Raw genomic sequence first — 22,900 nt, 5'->3', positions numbered from 1 at the left:
GGAGAAATTCTCTAGATTTCCTTGGATTTCTGCAAGGTGTCGCTGTTCAGTTTGTGAATTCGGTTTGTCATAAGACAAACTTTGTTTATGTAGAAAGGCTGCAAAATATTTAGTTCGAAATTTTTGCCTTAGCTCGTTCTAAAACATATTTATATAACGAAGTCAGTGTCCCCAGATTCGACTGATGCCGCCATCCAAGTTGTTATGCTAACAAGAAAGACCCCTGCTTGAAGCCCATATTCACAGCAGAACACGCCAGCATGTCTGTACTTTGCACTATATGCGAACGAAATTCGGACAACAGCAAAGTGCCCAGACAAACATGAAACCGAATTCGTATCGTGCGAAAGGTTGGTGCCGGACCTCCCTAAAAAAATGTAAGTGTCGAAACAGTATGCCACTTCACGATACCAATGTAAAAGATGTGCAGCAAGTTTTTCTTGCAGACCATGTATACCACCTCCCTTACGTGCTTACGCATCATTAGCAGCGAAGCATGCAACGCGACCAATTTATTCATTTTTCTCCATGCTAAAACTTGGGCAAGGACGTGACCACTGCTCAGCGCCACGATCACCTTGTCGTGCTTGGCACAAGGTATAGATGCGTTCGCTTACCTCGACATTTGAATTTGCTGCTTTGTTTGGTGTTGCAGCATACATTTGTTCCGTCGGTAACGGACATTTCATTCAGGTTGAATAAAAATCAACAGCACAGTTAAAAGTAAGAACGAGAATAGCGCAGTAGCAGTTCGCTAACGAGCTTAGGGCAGGCACACCCTGTCGTTCACTTGGCGAGATACATTTACTTCGGTGCAGTATGGTCACATTGTACTTGTCATGTGAATGCAAAGATCATTTTGCTGTGATTGAAACCAGAAAACTTTGTCAAGTCAGTCGTTCCGCGTATCACTCATCACAGGTGTCGCAATAGCGGTTTCTTCCACTTCTGAGTTTTTTTCTTTCCTCCATTCGTGAGCGCAATATTTCTCTAGTTGTGAACATATATTCCTTTCTACAGCGAAGCTGTATATGGCTAGGGTTCCGTGCATTCTTTCTTTCCGTGAAAAAAAGCTATCACAGTCAATGCCTCCTATACCCCCGTAAGTATCGATACACCTGTATGTACGCAGAAAAATGTAATGGCTCATAGCCACGTATGGCAGAGGATATATACAAGCACTAAACAAAGTGAAGCGAACAGTGCTTAAATTCGTTCTAATCACGCATGCAACACACAGAATAGCATGTCGAAAACTGCCCTCATCAACGGTACACACCCCCGTGAGCAAGCAAAAGATTCAATGGTTCGTAGTCTATGGTTCATGGCTACTCAGTTTGCGTGAATTAGCTGCGGTGACACTACCCCTGTTGTAGTTGTCGCTTATTGCTATGTGGTTGTGCCGGTACCGAAAAGGGAGCGGTTTACACGTTCGATGTTGAGACAATTCTCTTGCGATACGACACTGGTCCGGCCCACCTGACCACCCAGCGGCGTACGTGCATCAATTTGACACTATCAAAGAATGGGATTGGAGTTGCTAGTGAAATAATGACCGCCGATCAAGACAATAAATGAGTGTGCGCACCTTTCATCACAATGACCCCCCAGCAAGACAATAAATGAGTTCGTACCTTTGTTCAAAATTACGTGTCACCTCTGTGTCGTGTGCTAAACAGCTTTGCTGGTCAACCACCTTCACAGAGTGAAATGACTAATAATATTTTTTTCTGAGTAAAGCTTTAAATTCATAGATCTAGAAAATTTTATCTGAACAATGCAGTACAGCCTACTACCTTATTGCCATTGATCGGTGAAAGAATAACCCCTGTGTCGATCAACACGTAAACTGGAGTTGTTATCATTGCTGCGGTAGGAAAAACGTAATCTTCAGCCCCAAGGTGCAACCTGACCTATATTGAGTGCGCATTATACTATGTACCTACAGTCAACGCTAGCGATATGGAAAGCGGAATTGGGATACAATTCCCATAGTTACATTGATGTTAGAACATACGTAATTAGTTTTTTTCGGGAATGTTGCGCTGGGCGTTAATCAACCATACAGGATGTCACAGCTAACGTTAGACAAGTTGTTCAACGAAAAAAAAAATGATTTAGAAAACATGGTGAAAGATACGATCTTGAGACCTACGTTGTTCGGTCGTTACACTTTTGATGACAGAAGACAGCAAGTTTGAGAACTGTATGTTGCATCGCCTTAAATCCGTTTCTTTTTCGTTCAACAGCTTGGCTCACATAAGCTGGGACACACGGTATACCATAACATTTCACTTGCAGGGCAGCCTACTGGGCTCAGCCTGGTTAACTTCCCTTCCTTTCCCTTATGACTTCTCTCTTTCTCTCTCTCTCTCTCTCTCTCTCTCTGTTGTGTTACGCTGTCTCTGCTTGTGGTGCTTTACGTGATGGCTTCGTGGCCCTTGTTTCAGTTTTCTGCTCTTTCTGGTCTTACAGATAGACGAACTGAAAGGCATGCTGGTTGATCTTCATTATTCTTCAATTGGTTTGGCAAGCAAGGAACAACAGAGAAGTAGACACGTACACCGGAGCTCGTGTGGGCTTCTCTGTTGTCGCTGTCCTTCTAGCTCTGAAAATTTCAAGAACTTGCCTTTCTGTTTCCTTCCTTTTCCTTACACCATTATTTCTATTTTTCCTCGCTCTATTTTCCTTTCTATTTGCGTGCGGATGATGAGGCCGTTAACAAAGGCGGTAATTCCCGAGACATACATACAAACAGAAAGCGTACAGCAGACCCACCTCATTGAGCGCTTAGGGAGCGTCCAACATATGAATAACGCCTTCACTCGCGTGATTGCTCACGGTCATTATATGAATGGGTAATTACAGAGAGTATTGTTGGAGATGAGGTCCTCTGCGTGGGCACAAAATACGCTACGAATAACGTCGCTCCGAACGCGCACATTTTTGTCCGGACAGCGCATGCGCAACAGCGTGTTTTGTTTTTGCGTCAATCGTACGTGCGGCCTTTCGTATAGGGCCAAGGAACTCCGGGGAGAATGCCCTCGGTGCTTTGGAAAGGGTCTGCCTAGTGGCGCGGGCGAGCGGCTGTTACGGCGACAGGCCCGGCGTTATATTGCGAAGTGCGTGGGCTGCCCGCGGGTGTTCAAGGACGCCTCGCGCGGCTTCGATTGCCGGCCAAGATTATTGTGCTAGTGAGTGAGCGAGTGTCGGAGCGGCGCTTGCGCTCTCTGCAGCCTGCCGCGGCCACCGGTGAGTTGATGCCCTTCACTGTTGCTCTACGTAGCGCCGGAGTTGTCCAGTCCCCGCTTTGGGTTACGCGAGAGAAACCGGTTTTCCTGTGGGACCGCATTGCTGTTGGCCCTGCCGCGAAACTGCGAGCGGGCTGTGTGGAGCCGAGAATATCAGTGAAATCGGCGCTGACTTCTCTTTCGCCTTTGTTTTCACTGCGGCGTACTTGCGTCTGTGCGTGTGTGTGTGTGTGTAAGAGTGTACGCGGTGTCTGTTTATATATGTGGATCGGCGCGACGCCCTGGTGACTTCGTAGTGGGATCTCTCTGGTATCGCGGCGCCGCGGATTGCGTCCGTTCGCGCAGGGACGATACCACGCGCGTTGCTTCCCTAGCTGACCACCGGAAGCCGAGCTTTTTTTTCGCCGAAGAACCCATCGTTCGTTTCCTTGCCTTTGGACGGGGCGTTTCTTCTTCTAGCGGTGGCGGCGACGTGCAGGACGGAGTGACTCACTCAGCTGTTGACGCCGCTCCGGATAGTTCGGGTAAGAATACTTGCACGTCGTTTCCCACGAACGCCGGCCCCTTGTGCGCTGATTGGCGTCGTTCAGTTCTGGGTTGCTTTATGGGGCACGCCGCTGCAAATTCAATGTTGTTTACAAACATCCTAGGGCACCATGTTGGTAGCGTAGCCAGCTGTGTCTCCTACACAGGCTCTCGAAATGCTTGTTCACGAATGCGTTCAACGTCTTCTATAAAGCTTTCTTTTTTTCGTCCTTGTTCCATTATGCTTTCAAACTCCAAAGGAAGGATCACATGCGTTGACCTACATCCAGGTACTTAATCAAAAAAGAACAAAAAAATGAAGCGTGCAAGATAATGCGGCTCGAAAACCGCTACCTGTTCGTCCGCGTAATGCCCCACTTGGCAAGTGCCTGTGATCTCGTAACCTTGGTTGACTAAAGCTTGCAGTAACCGCGAGGATGTCGACACAGCGCAAACTTCCGTGTCCTGCACATTAAGCAATGCTGAACTTTTCACATTAAAATCTGTGCTTTCCACGATAAGGTTTTCTATATGAGATGACAGAGCGCGAGGTGTGTGAGATACTTTTGGATAAAGGCAGGCGCAGCCTCGGCACACGCCTTCTAAGTTTTAACGGCTATATTTATTAGTTTTCAAGCAGGTATTGTGAGCAGAGTAACTAGATGGGCTTGTTCATTGAACATAGTGGAAGGCTGTGTCTGTGTACTTTGTCTGTCACGTAAGCTCTGTGTCTGTGTACTTTGCGTGCCTCCTTTGTCCCCGTCGGTTCTCACGCTGTAGCCTTCTAAAAGGTATTGTGATTACAGTATGTAAATCTATAGTTTTAGTGCATTGATGTACTTAGAGTGAAAAATGTTTCAGATGCACAGTGATCATTCCTGCAATATAATACGAAAGGTATAGCTTTGCATGCGGTTTCTAATAGCGAAGTTCAGTGTTTACTACGTTTGCTGAAGTCTATAGCGCTCTTGCCATTTTAGAAATACTGTCATGGCTATAAAGAAATACGTATGCCATCGAAGCGAACCATCCTGGCCTGCGAGGCAAAGTTTTCACACAGCTTCCTGTAGCTCCTCCTAATGCCGTCCTGAAGTAAAATTGGTAACCCTGTTTGCACCACAACTTTGTCGCCCAGAACTTGTGCAAGATACTCGCATAGCGAACAGTATCAATGAGATTTCTGTCACTTCGCTCGTAACGCCGCGATTTGTTACTCGTGACTTCAGCTATCCCTGGTTTTAAGAAGCTCGTTTTATTTGAGATATAGCTTTATCCATATCTCTTTTTTTTTTTTGCGGTCTTTGCCACCGTATTTGCAATTTAGCTCCCGCGTTGTTGCGGTGCGCGACCCTCGTTACTATGGCTCGTTTTTATAGAATAAAAACAGGAACAGCGCAACACAGGACGAGCTTTTCAATAGCCTCTCCGCGCTCAGCAAAATACGTTATAAGGAAGCGCATTTCCTGTCCCGTTGACTTCGTTATAACGAACCTTTTACTGTATGTTTCTTTCTTGATAACCACTCACTTTAATAGGTAACCGCATGTCATCCGCTCTGGAAAGAGGCGTTAAGTTATCGAAACGTGACTCATAGAGAGGCTAGCCGTCTTAGTTACGCAAACTCTGGCATGTCCTGTCGGCCGGACTTATCTTCCATAGCAATGTTATATTGTGTCTGAAGTACAAAGTATCCAAGCAGCTGATGAACCTTGGGCTTTCGGTTATGTTGCTGCTTCTCCATTGTTCCGACATGTCCCTCTCTCGTCCTGAAATGAAACGTCTGTTCATGTATGCGGAGTTACACGAGTTCGAGGAATCGCTATACTTAAAACAGAGCTCGTTGCACTTCTGACTTCGCGCGTCTCCAGCCAAGCAATATGAATTCCAGGGTTTCCTTGTGCAATGACAGTTTGTTTTTATAACTCTGCGAGAAAATGATGCGCGGGAATAAGACTTACTGCTAGCCTTGACAGCCTCGAGAAACTACGGCTGATTGTACATTTTCGTGAAAAACTTCGCAGCAGCACCTTGCTCGCCTTGAGCGAAAAGAAAAGCGCTACTATGCTATGCTCGAGCGCCGACAGTTTCATTGTTCAACAGCGTCTCCCTACTCTTTTGTATTCCTCCTCGGAACCACTCTCTGCCCAGCACTCCTTGCGCAACACGCCGCCGACCAACGCTTTTCCGCTGCGAAGTCTCATCGAAATGAACGTTACTCAGAAATCAGTGTCTCGTGACTGCATGCTGGAAACGTGCCAGGGATTCATTCTGCGTTGAATTCTTGAAATACATGCGATGCCGTTCGCCTTGAGCAATCTAGCTGTGCTCGTCTGAGATGTTGCGAATGGTTGATTATAGCCGAAGCGCATGCCAGCCTGTTGTCATGCAGCTTTGCGAACGATAGGGCAATTGGAAGAGCATGCTAAGCACTGATTAGGATACCACGGACGAAGTTAATAAGTTGTATGTGCGTAAGGGGGCGTCCGATTAGGCCGTCACCTTCGGTGTAGTAATTTCTTCGCTGTGAAGACTGCTCCACACTGTAAGTGTATACGAATTGCATTGCGAACACCAGAATAGTCAGTCCCGCCGAATGGCCGACACCGGTGACAGATAACGAAGGCGACCCTTACGGCGAAGGGCATAGAGAATGGAAAAAAGAAAAAAAAGGAAAAACGAATTGTTGCAAAATACAAAATACGATGTACTAAGTTTGGGTTGTACGTCGGCCGGTGGAAAATCCGCACTGAGACTGATCTGATATTTATAAGGGGTCTGTGCCTGAAAAAGCGCCATTAATGTTGTACAGAGTGACAGGAATGGAGCTAAATACCACAGAGGTACTGTGAAACAATAAGTTTATTTAGTAAAGCCGCTGTTTACGATGCCGAGCAGTCCCAGCAGTGACCTCCTTTTCGGCGAATACGTATTCCACAAGAATGTGCGAACCCTTCAGATAACTTTGCGAGCACTAACGCATTGCAGCGCGTGAAGTTAGCATATTTTCTTCCTCGAAGCCCTTTGGCTTCAAGCACCGAAGACCCTGGATCCTAAATGTATGCATCTTAGATAACGAGGACACATTTTCTAACCCAGGAGTAATCGCTGTTACCTCACCCATTGATAAAAAATGCACGACGGTGCAATGCCTGACCGATACAAGAAGCAGCTTTCGAAGACGAATGTCATGGTGACATTGCCTTTGAAAAGTGCGATAAGAAATGCGCGTTATACACCAGATCAGATCACTGATCAGCAGCGTAGAGCTGTCCCTAACGAAGGTCAGCCTTCAGTGGCATCACAGGTAGATCGGTAAGCAGCCGACCTCTACTCTTAAACCGTCGTCGCAGTCGGTGTAGAGGTCGCCCTTGCACATAGTCCGCTGACATTGCAGTGGCGGGTGATCTGATACCTAATTCACAGTTTTTTTGTCTTCAACCGCTCTTCGCCACTGTTGGTCACCTTCGGTAATAAAATTGGGTGGAGGCTTAAGCTTCGCCTTGAAGAGTGGAACGCGATACCATTCAAAGATGCCTGACTGATATTCAGGCATCCCGGAAACTGCAGCTTATGTAACAGTAATGTTTACAGGGAAACGGTATCGGCGAACGCTATGTACGAAGGCGAGCTTTCTAGGAGAAACGCGGCCTCTTGGGTGGGCCGATCGTCTGTTATTGTTCGCACTTTCAATATTTCAGCCTGAGAAGATATAACAGAAAATGTTTGCCTCGTCGGTGTTTTTTTAAGGGAAGCTTGCATTGCAATGGGCTCACAAGTTACGGTGGCGATCTGGTCACGCAAAAACCCGTTGCTCCCAGAGCAGAGCAGGTGCGGGAAAGGGTGGTTTGGTGAGTTCAGAGCTGCACCGGCGTCGGAGGATGAGTCATTAGCAAGGATTCCAGCTGCATAGGCGCGCGCTCACACCAAGCGTACAGTCAATCAGAGTCGTTTCGCTTCCGAGAGGGAGGGAAAGGGCAGCAAAGGGTATCGCGCGCGCTGCGCCGGCTTCGTTTCCGTTCAGTCTCAGAAAACGGATGGGACAGCCGAGCATTGTGCGTTCCACCAAAGAACAGGCAGCCTTCGACGAGCGGTGGCGAGAACTCGCCCGTGAAAGGGCTTGCTGTCGGCGCGCCGATCCAGCCGTTAAGACCTAAATATAGTCCGACGTAGCGTCGGCCTGCGGTGTCACGGCGAGACGAATCATAGGCGAAAGTGACGAACGGCAACGCAACGTCCCAGTCACGATGGCCAGCAGAAACATATGTACAGCATATGTGGTGAAGGCTGACGTTCTCTAGGAGGAAGTCAGCGACATCGGTTGCACAGCATGTCGCAATAGCCCGTGTGATTGCATATCGGGTGACAGTATGTTGCTACAGCAATCCGCTTGTTTCCCGAAGGAGACGTAGGAAAGGGGCATAAAAGATCAACGCGTACACGGAAGAATTATTCGGATGGTACGTCAAGGGGTTGAAGGGGGCCAGCAGGGAGTGTGGTTGGCTTTTTACGTCGTTGACAGAGGTCACACGCAGTGATATAACGGCAGACGTCACGGTATAGACCAAGCCAAAAGAAGCGCCGACGAACACGGTCATAAGTCCGTGACACGCCAAGGTGACCAGCAGCCGAGCGAGAACAGTCAGACGCAGATGCTCAGGCACAACGAAGAGTCGGTCAGAGCCGTCCGGGCGCATGTTAGAGCGGTACAATATGCCATCATGAAATTCAAACATGCGAAGGGAAGGATCGGGCGTCGTTGAAGTGAGCCGTTGCATAAGGTCTTGTAAGGAGGCCTCCCGGCGTTTTTGCGCTCCACTATCGCGAGAAGAAGACAGAGTGAGAACGGTGGCAGGGATGCCGGTCGCAGAAACGTCAGGTGGGTCGACAGGATGGCACGACAAGCAGCCCGCATCTTGATGTAACCGGCCCTGAATAGTTGTATTCTTGAAGGCGCAGAGCCCAGCGACCGAGGCGCCCTGAAGGATCTTTCAGCGACGAAAGACAACACAGAGCGTGGAGATAAGTGATGACTCAATTGCCGCCCGTAACAGTACGGGCGTAATTTGCCCACTGCCAAAACGAGAGCCAGACGCCCGCGTTCGGTGACAGAATACTTGCGCTCAGCTGGGGAAAGACGGCGGCTTGCGTAGGCAATAACACCTTCTCGCCTTTGTTGTTTCTGTGCCAAGATAGCACAAATATCATGGCCACTGGCATCGGTAAGCACTTCTGTTGGAGCTGACGCATCAAAGTGAACAAGAATGGGCGGTGTTACGGTTGGCGTCTAGCACCCCGTGCAGAAAGGACTCTGGCCCACCATGCCTCATCGAAACGAAGTGTGACTTCCTAATTCGCCCTGGTTGTCTCGAGTGTATGCCAGTCTGGCGGAAGCCCCGCAGTGTTTACAGGCCCTTTTGTGTGTGTGTGCGACTTTAGAGGGACCCTTTCATCAAACTGTCAAGCTCTACGGGGGAACTTCCGCGAACCAGCAACGTGCAAAAGAGAAGGACAAGCGTCTACAATTCCCGGACGGGAGGTGGGACGCCCCTTTCCTTGCGGCGGCTTGGTATCTACGGAGGCGGGACGCCCGTCGGCAAACCAGACTCTGTGCCTGTCACGTGACGTCGACGGGAGCAAGATCCCTCCCACGATTTTAGAGAGGCTATTTAAGGGGCTCAAAAATGTACTTTTCATCACTTCATTCTCTTCTTATCATCTTTGACCAACCGTTGAATAAACCGTGCAAGTATCGCACTAGAAATCGTCTCGTCCTTGCCTGGTCGCCATGATCTACCGGATGCCTGCAGCCCGCCGACAACGCCACCCTATCCAATAGTAACGTCGGTCGAGCTTCGTTAAACAGGCGTCGCTACAACTCGGCAGCAGTACGATACACTACCCTGGAGTACGCAACAGCGGGGAGTTAAACAGACCAATCAGCTCGCTGAAAGCACCAGCTTGCTCAGAGCCCCAAAATGAAGGCAGGGTCTTTCTTTAGGAGCTGCTTAAGAGGACGCACAACGTCCGCAAAATTTCGGACAAACCGACGGAAAAAGGAACAAAGGCCCAGGAAGGTGCGAATGTCCTTGGCACTTGTTGGTACGGGAAAGTACCAACAAGTGCCAAGTACGGGAAAGTACAACAAGCGCCAAGGAAATTTCTGTGCCCAAGCACAGAAATTTCACGACAACCGAAGTGGCACTTGCAGGTACATTTACAGGATATTTACAATAATATTAGCAACTGACAAGATGGTAGACACCTCGCGAAGTCCAGGGCGTCATCTTCTTTCTATCAAGCTTCAAACGTCTTCTTCGTCAGTGTGTCACAATATTATTAGCGAACGCGACCAGCCAGTGGTAAACGGCGCTTACGAGCGAGACAGCCCTGGGAATTAGGCCCCAGGTTCTCGAACGTAAGTTTTCTCAGTTCTTTCCTCCCTTCAATGTGCCGAGGACGTCTGCGTTGCTCTGTGCACATTCAAACGCTGTCCATCCGTTCTTCCCTTGAACTATAGATACACAAGGACAAACTGCCAGAATGTACGCACTGTCTTCTGGAAATCGAACGCACGCGAAGGTCTTTATGAACTCGTATCTGTGTGATGTTTATCGGTCCGATCCATGACCTCCATAAACTGCCTACTGGTAATCGAAATCTTTGATCTATTTTTATTTAATCCCTTGGCTTACAACGCGGACGGTTTGTACGCTATTAATCTTCGTTTTCTTTTCCTTTCTTTAAATACCGGAGGCAGGGTTGTTACCCGTAAACAGAATGAGGCTTTCAAAGAAGGACACACACTTACGCCACTTCCACCCCCACCCCTGCCCAAGTGCCCTCTCCACCTATTACCAGCTCCCGAAGATATATATATATATATATATATATATATATATATATATATATATATATATATATATATATATATATATATATATATATATATATATATATATGTACATATAAATAAATATATTGCAGGCCAGAAAGCCCAAGCGGGAATGCCAAGGATTCGAAGTATGACAAAACAATTCAATGCTTGGGAATATGCCAAGAAAAAAATACAAGATGTAAAAGTGCCTAAATCAATGTGTACTACCTTACCTTATAGAACAAAGAAGTTAGAGAAACAACAGCCAGGTAACATAGGCATTGGTTTCTTCTAAACATCTGAGGCAATGTTTTCCAGTCAGCGATTGCACGGGGATAGCAGTCATACTTGAACCAGTTTGTCCGAGTAAAAAAATACGTGGTTAACGAGATTGAATGTGAGTGACCAGTTTGTCGAGTTGACGGTTGTACAGCACATAGGATAGCGTCAAGCGAGAGCATCCGGTTTAATAACAAACATAAGAATTGCAATTTATTTAATTTACGTATTGTCTGTGAAACTGATTCCGTTATGCTTCATAAGTTGCGAAACGCACACGTTGCGATCATATTGCTATAAAAAGTAGAACGAACTGCTCTCATCTAAATTTTTTTTTAGAGAGCAAATATTAGTCTTAGCATGCGCATATCATATATCATACGCATGTTTCAGTTTGGACTTTGTGAAATGTGTATATGCTATCGGTTTTAATTTCTCGGCGCGTCATTAGGCTTCTGGGGCAATAAACAGCGCTTGCGAGGAAGCGTGCATGTGCCGTCAATGTAGACGTTTCAGCTGTAACCATTCGATAACGTCGCGCCTAAATATTTAAATTAGTTCATCTCTTTTAACCTGTGATAACTAATATAATTTAAAAAAGTCTAAGCGGAAGTGCTTTCCATGCGATTCGAAGACACAAATATTTCGAAATTTTACTCCATGCCCAATTCATTCTACGGAGCTAGGACAATTTTATAGGGACTCACAACCAATTTTCAAGGACCGTTTTCTTTTTTATGGCGCAACGAAAAGCTCACTCTCAGTAATTATTGCACCTGCAGTTCGTAAACTACAATATGTGCCATAAAGTAATTGATTAAAAAGTTAATTAGTAATGTTCTTCATTATTTGAGTATGTGTTCTGATTTCTCACGCAAGTAACGTCGTGCCTCTTTGAGTAATCCAGCTGAAGGAATAGAACTATATCTGCGACAGATGATATTTAAAAACTTCTGAAAACTTAAGCATGATGACCCCGTATATTTGCACTGATAATTTCCTAGTTGTTAAGCAGGAACTATTTTTCTAAACACAACGCCCTTGTTTGCGCATGATCAAAGGTCCTCTCCCCCCCCCCCCAAGAAAAAAGAAAAAAAAGAAAGGAAAACGTACGCGAGCGCTTTAGCATAGGAATTGTAGGCCAGTAGGCGACTTTGTCTTGTCACGAATTCCAAAGATAACTTCGCAGCAACGCTTAAGTCAGCAGGCAGTGAATACGTGACCTTGCGGCTCCTAAGCGATACCAGTGGTAGTTTGCTTGAACAAACCTGATAGTCATTTGCTCGAACTATTTAAATCGCACTGCGGAGTTTTCTAGAAGGCTCTTTTTGTCAAAGAAACAACGATGCGCCTGTCTTAGGGCGTCGCCAGTTTGGTCGTGAATCGGTGCGAGAAAGTAGTGCGCCGAAGACAGAGAGATGGACGAGCAATGCAAGTAAGTTGACCTGAGCGTTCATTTTCTTGCTTTCGTCATCCTGTGATGCGACTTTCCCGTTCGTTCGGGATAGGTGGTACTGTAGTGTTCTGGAACACGCCTTTAATTTTTGTAGAGAGAGAGAATGAATGGAGGAAGAACGCGGGATAATGCGTCACGCTAGTGGCCCTCACGAAGAAGTGGACTCAATAGAATAACGGGTACGAAATATGAAAGTGTAGGTAGTGTAGATATGGTAAACACGCTCGCCTTTCAAAGCGAAGCTTTCTTTGCAGTGTCGAGGCACTTCGTACGCGTCTGGCCTCTTAACGCCCAACGCCACGGACGCGTGCTTCGACACGCCAGCGGCACAGAACACCTTGTCTCGCGGGCAAGCCGTCGCGTTGAGACGCTTGGGGCGTTTTATCCGCAGTTGCATTGTACGAAACCGACGCATCAGAAACACCATGAGTGTAGCAAGGCACTATGGATCCCTGCTGAAAATCTAACCAACTAATATAAGTGCAATGTGTTGCTAGTAACTATGTTTATACGATACCCAGCCTGTCTATACTACACTGCAAATCACTTCTTCGTATAGCATACTACTCATTAATACCAATATTTATACTTCGACAACCATACTTCATACGCAAACACACATGGTTCATGAGCCAATCACACCAACAATATTTTGCTTTAAGTATAGACGTCAACTGGAGTTGGGGGCCAGCCTGTTGTGCTTTTTTTTTCTCTCTTAAGTAACTGTGCTAGAAACAGCCATTAACCAAAGCGCTCTACTCTAAGCTATGGCAAACTCAGTTCATGAGCTGCTAGACGCCTAAATCTGTGCAGGTGCACCAAGCAAGACGAACGACGTTGCATTTGAGCAATAACGTCGTTCACCGTAGTTGCGAAGGCGTGCTACTTTACATGTGCTCATGAGCGTGGCAGATATTGTATACGCGGTTCGTTGGCCTTCGGATCTGCATTTGTGCATACAACTGTGTCTGAGAGAGACAGAGAGAGAGAGACAAAAAAGAGAGAGAGAGATGAAGATGAAAGGCAGTGAGGTTAACCAGATATTGGTCTCCGGTTTGCTACCCTACACTGTGCTTGGGAGATAGGGGTTAGAACGTGCATGGAGAGGAAAAGTTAAAAAATATAAGAACAAAAAACACAGACAGAGACACACACACGCACACAACGGACTTTCTAGTTAGAGACGTCCACAAAGTCAAGTAGATTGCAAGAAACGCTTCCAAGTCACTGCGGGATTATCGCAATGAACGGGCCGATCAAGCTGCCGGTTCAGCCCATACTGAGGACCATCACGTACCAATACCACTTTCTAGAACCGACGCAGCACGGAAGCTCCGCCTGCTTGCTCGCCAGTGCACCATGTCGCAATGGAATGAGCCACATTTCAGGAATTCCCGACTGTACTCCCTTGATCGGACATTAAGCATTCGAGTCCCATCAAAGCTTCGCCATGGAGACGCCATGCTTTTGTATCGACTGTGGTCGGGTGTTGCTTTTATCGAAGCCTATGCGTTCCGCACAGGGATGGCCGACACCGCAATATGCGACCACTGCGGCCATGAAGAATCAATTGACCACACTTTGTGCGACTGCACGCAACTGTGAAATTCCCGGAAGGCAAGCACCTCTTAAGCATGCTGAAATCAAGCGCTGTTTAATACTAGCCCGCGAGCGGAACCAACTTTCGTGTGCAACTTTCGTGCGCTCGAAGAAAACCGAAACGACGTGAACGACGAAGTGTCAGAAATAACTTTTATGGTGCACGAAGAAAAAGAATGAGCAAATTATTGTTTTACGATACACAAAAAAATCCACTCTTATTGAGAGAAGAGGCTTAATATTGAGCCAGAAAAAACACGAAAACGATATTGGTGGCGACGCCGCCTTGATGTTCCCACACTGGCTTTCCGTGAAGTCATGGATTTCGACGCTGTCTGCTCGGCCCCATAGCACCTTTTCTTTTCTTTTCTGCAGAGATGAAATACGTTGCATTCTTATGGAGTCAAATGACCGCACCTATAGGAAGCTTTAAGAACTTTACTTAACTGCAACAGACAAAGTACGAGAAGATACACAGAGATCGTCAAGTTAAACTGACGTTCCGATGCTGGAGTTTCAACGCCAAATCAAAAAAAGAAAAAGAAAATCTGGCTATTGTTTTCCCCTATAATAACTAATGTATTACCGCGAAGTTACCAAAACTAAAGCTTTGAGTCTAAACTGATCAGTGTTTCTTATTGTCCATTTAAACTTCTCATCGTAGTGCCACATTAAGTGTCGTCATGAGTGAAGGAATCTCTCAATCCAGCAGAGGTTTACCACCTAGCTGCTAAATGCGCGCCAGCGTCCAGTAAGCAATGTGACAGCCCCGAGTAATTGACATGTACAATTTCCGGTGCCCTGAAGACCGGGATACCTTGAAACTGCTTATAAACTTTAGCGTTGTAGTTATACCTTACTGTTACTTTGGTCTTACATTTTCGTGTATCGCTGAAAACAGTCGTTTGCATTGGTTTTAGTTATATTATTTGGGAAATGTGTGAGTTACTCGTCGAAACAAAAAATAAAGAAGAAGGAGGAGGAGGAGGAGGAGGAGAAACAGTATCCACGGACCGTGAAATGTGCGGCACGTGTGAAATATAGCTCACGACATTTCCTTTATTTTTTATCCACCTACTAAAGCCGAGAGCGTGCTTTCCTTTCCTCGTAATAAACATAAACTGCCCGCTGGCATTTTCCTCGTGTATCTTTTTAGCCATGGACTGCAACGGCTATTATCTCGTCAATGACGGCGCGACTTCTAGCAACTCTCCTATACGCCCCAGCACATCACTTTGCCCCACGGTCCACTACCGGCTCCGTCGCCCAGGCAAGGCGGCGCATTTACTTAACCATGTCAATGTTCGAAGGGAGCGCAAAATTGGCAATCAAAACACTCGCGCGTGTTGTACTGCGCTGTCGAAAGCCGTGGGCAGGAGGCGGTTATCCAAGACATGAGGAAAAAACACGATAGGACTCATACCTACAAAGCTAAAGCTATGCGGAAGCGCCTGCCTAATTTGACGTGCGCGTCTTCGCCATTTGCGTGCACCCCTCCAACCAGCAGGGTCTCCCTGCTTCGACCGTTGCGGGCCTGGTCTTGCCCGCTCGCCGCTAAGGCCATGTCTTGAAGGCAGTCCTTGGCTTTCTGGAGGACACCTCGCTGTCCCGCAGACTCTAGCCCATAGCAAGACCCGCCATGGGGAGCCACTTCCCCCTCTAACTCCATGCTGAGTCTTCTATCCTCTTTCTTCCCACTTCCCACTCACCACAGGCACTGAGCCGTGCTCTTATTAGGGCTGCAGACGTTTGCGTTTCTTCCTTACCTCAACCTCAACCTCCACCAGTCCCTCCCCTTCCTACGTCTATTATTGAGTCCGCAATGCAGACATAGCCGTTGTCTTATACAGAGCTGCTTTTTAAGTATACTACGGAAAGAAACTTGAGTGGTATTTGCAGATTATCACCTAAATAAAGAAGTCACTGCTATCATGAGAGGAAGCTTGATAGCTAGAAAATAAATAAAAATGAGAGACCGATGGCGCCGCCGCCTTTAGCCACCCTGCCATGACCTCACGGATTCTGAGCACATCTTCTGAGACCTAAGCATATTCTATATTGGTAAAGCCAGACTGCATTCCATTCCAAAATGTGCCGAGGAATGAACATGGCAAGTTTTGAGAACTTTTGCTGTGCCACAGTTGCCAGTATACGGAAAAATATACCTCTTAATTTACGGGGTCACAGTTACGTACCGGCGCTCAGGTTCAAACGCGAAACTGAAGAAAAAATAACAGAAGTGCACCTTTTTTTTTTTGTATGATATAATGAGATGTTCACGCACAATTTAAGGCGCCGGCTACTCCTTATCTCTTCAATGGTTCCATCATACAATATATAGGGTTCAACATTGCATATCAAATAACCTTTTTCGCACAAGCACCAAGACTTATCACGCAACAATTTCACAGGAAGACTATGACATAGGAAGCATATGGTACATACAATATACAAGGTAAATGTCTCCACAATTATGTATATAAGTGTCTCAACAATACAAACGATGCTGTCGCCTTATAACACAGCCTCTAGTCAGCGAGTGGTCCATACATCGGGTAAATCCATTATCACATATAGTCACAACAGAACAGTCGACATAGCGTAACTTACAAACAGATGCATACATACGGCGACGTTGAAATGAAAGGAACAATAAAAGCGTTCATAACGTCCAACAATGCCGCTGTCTTCAAGAAAAGTCTTTAGTGCTTTTAAAGCGCTCTTCTGCAAGGACATTGTTGACCAAGGACCCAAAACTTTCTTTGTTGAGGTGCGGTCTGCGGTCTAATTTAAGTAGGGTTGACTGAAGTCGGCATCTCGGTGTGTCGTGCTGTGGGCAATGTAGAAGGAGATGATATATATCTTCGTCTACAAATCCACAATAACATTCGGGTGTTTCCGCACGCCCAATTCTGTGTAAGAAGTGCTTTGTGTAGGCAGTGCCTAGCCTTAATCGATGAATGAGGGTTTCTGTAGTTCTGTCTAATGACAATGAAAATTTGAATTCAATAAACGGATCAATACGGTATAAGTTCGATTTCTTAGAATTCTGGTCAAACCAAGTGTTTCTACACATTTTGAAAGCCGTTGTCCTTATAATGCAGCGTAATTCATTATTTGATATTGGGAGTGGAACCGCATCATCTTTGAGGTGTGCATGTCGTGCTGCTTCATCGGCTGCTGTGTTGCCAGGAATGTTACAATGCCCTGGTATCCACTGCAATGCTATTGTACGTTTCGCTTCGCTTGCCTTTGTGAGGAGTTTAAGTGTTTCGTATATTATACTATCACTGAATGTTTTCCCTTTTGTGCTGCAGAGTGACGTTAGAGCCGCCTGTGAATCGCTGAAAATTACCCATTTTTGCGCATCTCTTACTGACAATATAAATTTTATCGCACATAGAATTGCGGACAGTTCAGCCGTTGTGGACGAAGCCGCACGAGATAACTTAAATGATTCTTGTTTGTTGAGGTGCGGTATAATGAATAATGAAGTTGAAGAGGTTGCTGTGCTCGAGCCATCTGTGTAGACGTGTGTGTATCCTGAATACCACAATATGTCTGGTAAAGTGCTAGTTGTTGAGCAGCCTGAATGAACATGTCTCTTTTTCTGAATTTCGCAATTCGATTTTTGGAAGTGTAAGTAGCCATGGAGGATATTCGACGTCTGAGTTCCAAAATCCATTTCTTGGCAATATGTGAAGATTTCCTCAAATTTCGATATGAACATAACTTCGCTTTTCATTATGTCTAGAGCCAGTGGGTGGATTTTATGCTGTGTTTGAAGACGGAAATAATGTCGGCATGTTTCTGCAGTTCGCATAACTGGAAATGGTGATTGATGAGCCTCAGCTATTACAAGGGAGCTAGAAGTCGCTCGTGGAACTCCTAGACATATGCGTAGTCCTCTAGCTAAAAGTCTTTGAAGTCGCTCTTCTGACGTGTGGGAAAGTCCGTGTAAGATGGGCGCGGAATACGCAATTTTTTGTCGTATTAATGCATTCTAAACAGTCAGCATGGACGATACTGACAGCTCCATGATGTGCCTGCAAGTCTGCGAAGTAAAGTCAATAAGGCATTGACCTCGTTTTCGAGTTTTTTTATGTGGGGTGCCTATCAAGTATTATGCCAAGAAATCGATGCTGTGTCACAATCATTAGTGGGTGTCCTTCCAGATTAAGGGTGAAATTTTTAACTGCCTCTGAGTGAGAGGCCATACAGCTGTCTTTGCTTGTGAGAGAATCAATCCTCTCTCTCAAAAATTGGTTAATGACGTTTATACCATCTTGCAATGCCATCTGAAGTAGTTGAGCATTAGACCCAGATGTCCAAATACACACATCGTCTGCATACAGTGAAAACTTTAACTGTGATGGCTGTCTTCTTGTTAAATCAGCCATGACGCAGTTAAAAAGAAAGGGGCTGAGTACGCTTCCCTGTGGTACTCCCTGTTTGACAACATGTTCAGCACTCTCTCCTTCCCCTATCTGAACAAATATTTTGCGACCTGATAAAGATTCAGAAATCCATCGCAAGGACCTGCCAGACAGACCAAGTTCCAACATACTTAGCAGAACATGAACGTGACTAACAGTGTCAAATGCTCTCTTGACGTCTAGGAATACTGCTATCGTCATGGTTCCACGTGCACGCTCGTGTTCCACACAGGTATCTAATATTTTATGCATTGTGCATCTGTTTTCTAAAACCTACTAAGTAGTTGGACAACACATTCGTTTCATTACACCACCACTGAAGTCGCGCGTCAATCATTTTCTGCATTACTTTGCATAAACAAACCTGTAACACAGAGTTTCCCATTTCGTGCTCTCGCTGTAGCTCGGGGCACATGTGAGATAATAGTTGCAGATGAACACTTTGTGAGCTTATTTCCAGACCTGCTTTTTCATCGCAATGTGCAGAATTTGATAGTTTAGTAGTGTCAACTAAGCATAAAATTACTGCTTGCTACTGGGCCCAACGTCCTCAATCAGATCATAATTTCACTTTAAGCCAACTTTAGTGTGCAATTGGATCATATCGCCAAAAATCCTCTGCCTGGGCCGGACGGCATTACGTTCAATAGGCTAAGAAACCTCGGACCGACAGGTACAAATGCTCTCTTAGATATCTGTAATAATTTATGGATAGAAGAAACTGTACCTGACTTTTGGAAAGTCGCTCGAATTAAAGCAATCTTAAAACCGGGTAAGACGCCCTTGTGCCTTGAATCCTTCCGCCCAGTTACTTTGACAAGTGAAGCCTTCATTTCCACATCTGGTTATCGACTTTTCAGCTAGAAAATAACGATTACAGTGTTTTGGAAGAATGCGTTAAATAATTTCCAGTCAGCTATCAACCAGCGATGGCTTCAGCGTACAGCACTCAGCAGATGGCCCGACCGACAAGTCACAGTTCCAAAGGAAGGCAGCCAGGAACACCATGTCTGCGACTTGAGTGGTCGTGTCGACAGCCATCCGCGAGTCTTTGTGTGTTTGTGTGAGTTTGGGCAGTAAACGGGACTTCGACCTCACCAGGGTGCGCCAAAGTGAGCGACTACCGAGATTGCTAATCGAGCACATCTGTTTTCCCTTCCGTGGCCTGTACTTTGCCGCTTTTGAGTTGTATTTCTCGCAATAAAAACCTAGTTAGCAAATCTTCTCCAGCAACTATTGATTGATCGATCAGCGAGCTACATTATCAACAGATTGTTTAATCGGTGTAAATTTATCTAGCGTTTCTCCTTAGCGCTTCTTTAAGGAGCTCTTCAGTGAAATTAGGAATGCACAGGGCGTATATTGCACCTGTTCTTTGTATTATATTTTTTGCGCAAGTACTAGAGCGACAGGCACTCGATTGCCATCTATAGTATTAACTGTGCAGAAGCTACTGTCAAGAACACTATTCTGGCTCGTTCGCTTCACCCAAAATGTGCGGCTTTGTCGCTGGGGGCCATCTTAAACATATTATATGACACCGTATACTGTGCTTGAACGTTCAAGAGTGACACGTGAATGTTAATTCTTCGTCGTCACCACCATCATCCTTACTAGACAATAAATATTTGCTTCCTTTTTCCCCTTCCTTGTGCTGACCAGCACGCCGGAGCTTGCTAGTCCACGCAGATCCCTCAGCCATCATGAAGAGTCGTAACAATTTCTCAGCATGTCATTGCTGCGTTGGTTTCCTCTCTCAATTGACCGACGCAAGCAGTCTAAGTAAACGTGGTAATGGCCACTTGTATGGCAGAGCAGACAGGCATATACCGAAAGAGAAGCCTGCGACGCATTTACCAAACGTCTTCCTGTTCAGGCTGGCTTCTTAGACGCTACCATTTCCTCCATAAATAAAGAAGGGCTGCTTATATATACATCACGCACAATAATTGTTGCTCACATCGGGCGCATGAGCTCGGATTCGGTACATACTGTCCAGCTACAGATATATATATATATATATATATATATATATATATATATATATATATATATATATATATATATATATATATATATATATATATATATATATATATATATATATATATATATATATATATATATATATAGAACCTTTTGTTACCTGCCATATTTACGTTTCAAGGCTATAAGAATGCCTCGTGATCCTCCCTTACGCAACGCACTACAGCCCATAAATATGTCTGGACAGTCTATACAAGTTCGATTCAAATAGGTCGCGAAGCTTCGGGCGAAAAGCGGTTCAGTACAGATTGTCACCGACATCAGCAAGGGGGGTTATGGGAGCAGCGATTGAAGCGCGACTATGTTTGGAGGGAACAAACATTGGGAAAGAAAAAGCGTTTTTTTAATTCAAACGAGACACAGTTAGATTCATTCAACGAAAATAAAATTCCTAGTCAATTTTATATATTCGTGACGAGTTAAGAAAATACAAGTTTAATTTTATTACTAGTAATAAATGCATTTCTTTTCAGCGCCCATCGCTACAGGGGGCGTTGACGCCACTATCACTCGCAATGCAATGCACGTCTTGAAATGGGCAGAAAGGCGCACTCGTAAAGTTCACCTGTTGAAATACGCCCCCTTCGCAGTTCGTGCCTTTTTGCTTGTCGAAGTTTGTCTGAATTTGGTGACGCGGGTAGCTTCATCGCTTTTTAATCTGTTCAGTCAAAAGTAGTGAGTTGCGACCGCCAGATAATTGTGCAGTTGTTTTCGTGCGACTGCGCTGGCCGACGGGCTTGGCATCCGACGATAGGATCAGCACTCGACATCTAAAGCTTTCGCCGGCCTTCAAAGAAAGTATGTTCTGTGCAGGGATGCCATTTCGACAACCGTACGGCTGGGCTTTTCCTGCATCGGTTTCTACGCTGAAAGCTCGAAACGCCCATCAAGTCGAATGGCGGGGCATTTGAATATATAACTCCAAAGGAAGGACAACAAAACAAATTTCGCGCCTTCGAAAGCAAAATGACGTCACTTCTGCTTTTAACGGACATGGCTTCACATTATTTTTTCTTCCGCCGGAAGTGTTCCCACCACATACAGATGGCGCTAAGCCCCATGAACCGCCGATGGACCGCCATGTTTTGAACGTATGGGCTCCTATGGAAGCTTCGCTACCAGGTATATTTACCTTGGTCTATACGCTGCCTAAAGATATAATTTACGTTGCCTAGATATAAATTTTTATTTTACCCGCGGGTATCCCTAGCAGTGGCGTAGCCAGACATTTCGTTCGGGGGGGGAGGGGGCCGCTCACGTTGGGGGAGCTCGGCTTCCTAACAGAATTTGCCGCAGGATCAAATACATGAACAGTAACTGCATTACCATTGCCAAAGATGCTGCAAACGAATTCTTGGACGCTACGCACTGTGAAGACAAGTAAAATATGTATTTTTTCATAAAAGAATATATTCTTATGTCCCAGAAATTGTGCCAGAAATAACGGATATCAATGCCTCCATGTTTTTTGTCTGTTTAATAAGAAAGAAGATATCCCACGAACTTTAGAAATATATCTGTGCGAAACCAGCAAAGCAGTGCATACCGCTGATATGACAAATGTAAAGGCTGTAAGATGAACAAGTTCAGGACAAATATTTCAATGAAACCTTGTCATTCAAGAACCTTCTTTACATTTTTGTACATATGCAGCGGCCAGGGGAAAATCTCGGTAACGCTGTCCTTCGTTCCAATGTACTGCGCAGGAGCAGCTGTCACCGGTCGCGTATTGTAATTGCACCGAAATTGTAGTCGCAACAGAGATCACATAAAAAGCAGCAGTTCTGCAAATATACATTAGAAATGCGAAGTACACTGGAATTAGCTAGATAAAGCTTGATAAAAAGCAAAAAAAAGTGTCTCTGGAAACAAAGTTCACTGCATGTATACACAAAACTTCGCAACAAGATATTTAAATATACGTATAAGTATCCAATAAATCTACGTATCTAAGCAAAAGCCAGTGTATACAGTGTGTTTCAGGTAACTTTAGCAAGTGTAAAAAAATATGCCAATGCACTCTAAGACGACGCGACCAAGTACATGTTGCTCACTTTTGTATGTAGTGTGTCACGCTATTTTTCCTATTTTGCTTAATTAGATTTTTAGTCAAGATTAATAAACCAACTTCTTAAGTAGCGAAGCTAGGAAAGAAATTCTAATTAGAAAATTGCAGAGCGGTTTGCAAAACGTCCGAATAAACAGTTTCTGTCTTGCTCTCTCTCTCTGTCTCTCTCTCTCTCTCTTTCTATATATATATATATATATATATATATATATATATTATATTATATTAAGTATTAGTGTATTTCAGCTTACTGATGATGCCTGCGAAATACAAAATACCAAGTGACATGCCCGCTTGCACGGCGTGATTGCACTGCTCCCGAACGTTCCGCGCACAAACAGTCATAAGCGCGCTGCCGCTTAAAAG

At 45.3% G+C, this 22,900-nt stretch overlaps 1 protein-coding gene across 2 annotated transcripts in view; it reads left to right on the top strand.

Moving 5' to 3' along the window:
* Positions 1–3,146: 3,146 nt before the first annotated feature.
* The window catches only part of LOC142579701 (DNA damage-regulated autophagy modulator protein 1-like), an 80,135-nt gene continuing 60,381 nt past the window's right edge, over positions 3,147–22,900 (top strand). Inside the window, exon 1 of one of the 2 annotated variants that reach the window (XM_075690181.1) lies at positions 3,147–3,252. The gene's annotated coding sequence lies outside the window, so the exon portion shown is untranslated. Of the gene's footprint in view, positions 3,253–3,290; positions 3,776–22,900 lie in introns of those variants that run through there. The other variant, XM_075690182.1, reaches the window with a different exon arrangement.

Source organism: Dermacentor variabilis, chromosome 4 (assembly GCF_050947875.1).
Source record: "Dermacentor variabilis isolate Ectoservices chromosome 4, ASM5094787v1, whole genome shotgun sequence".
NCBI classification, from domain to species: Eukaryota; Metazoa; Arthropoda; class Arachnida; order Ixodida; family Ixodidae; genus Dermacentor; species Dermacentor variabilis.
This window is presented reverse-complemented; position numbering and strand designations above follow the sequence as displayed.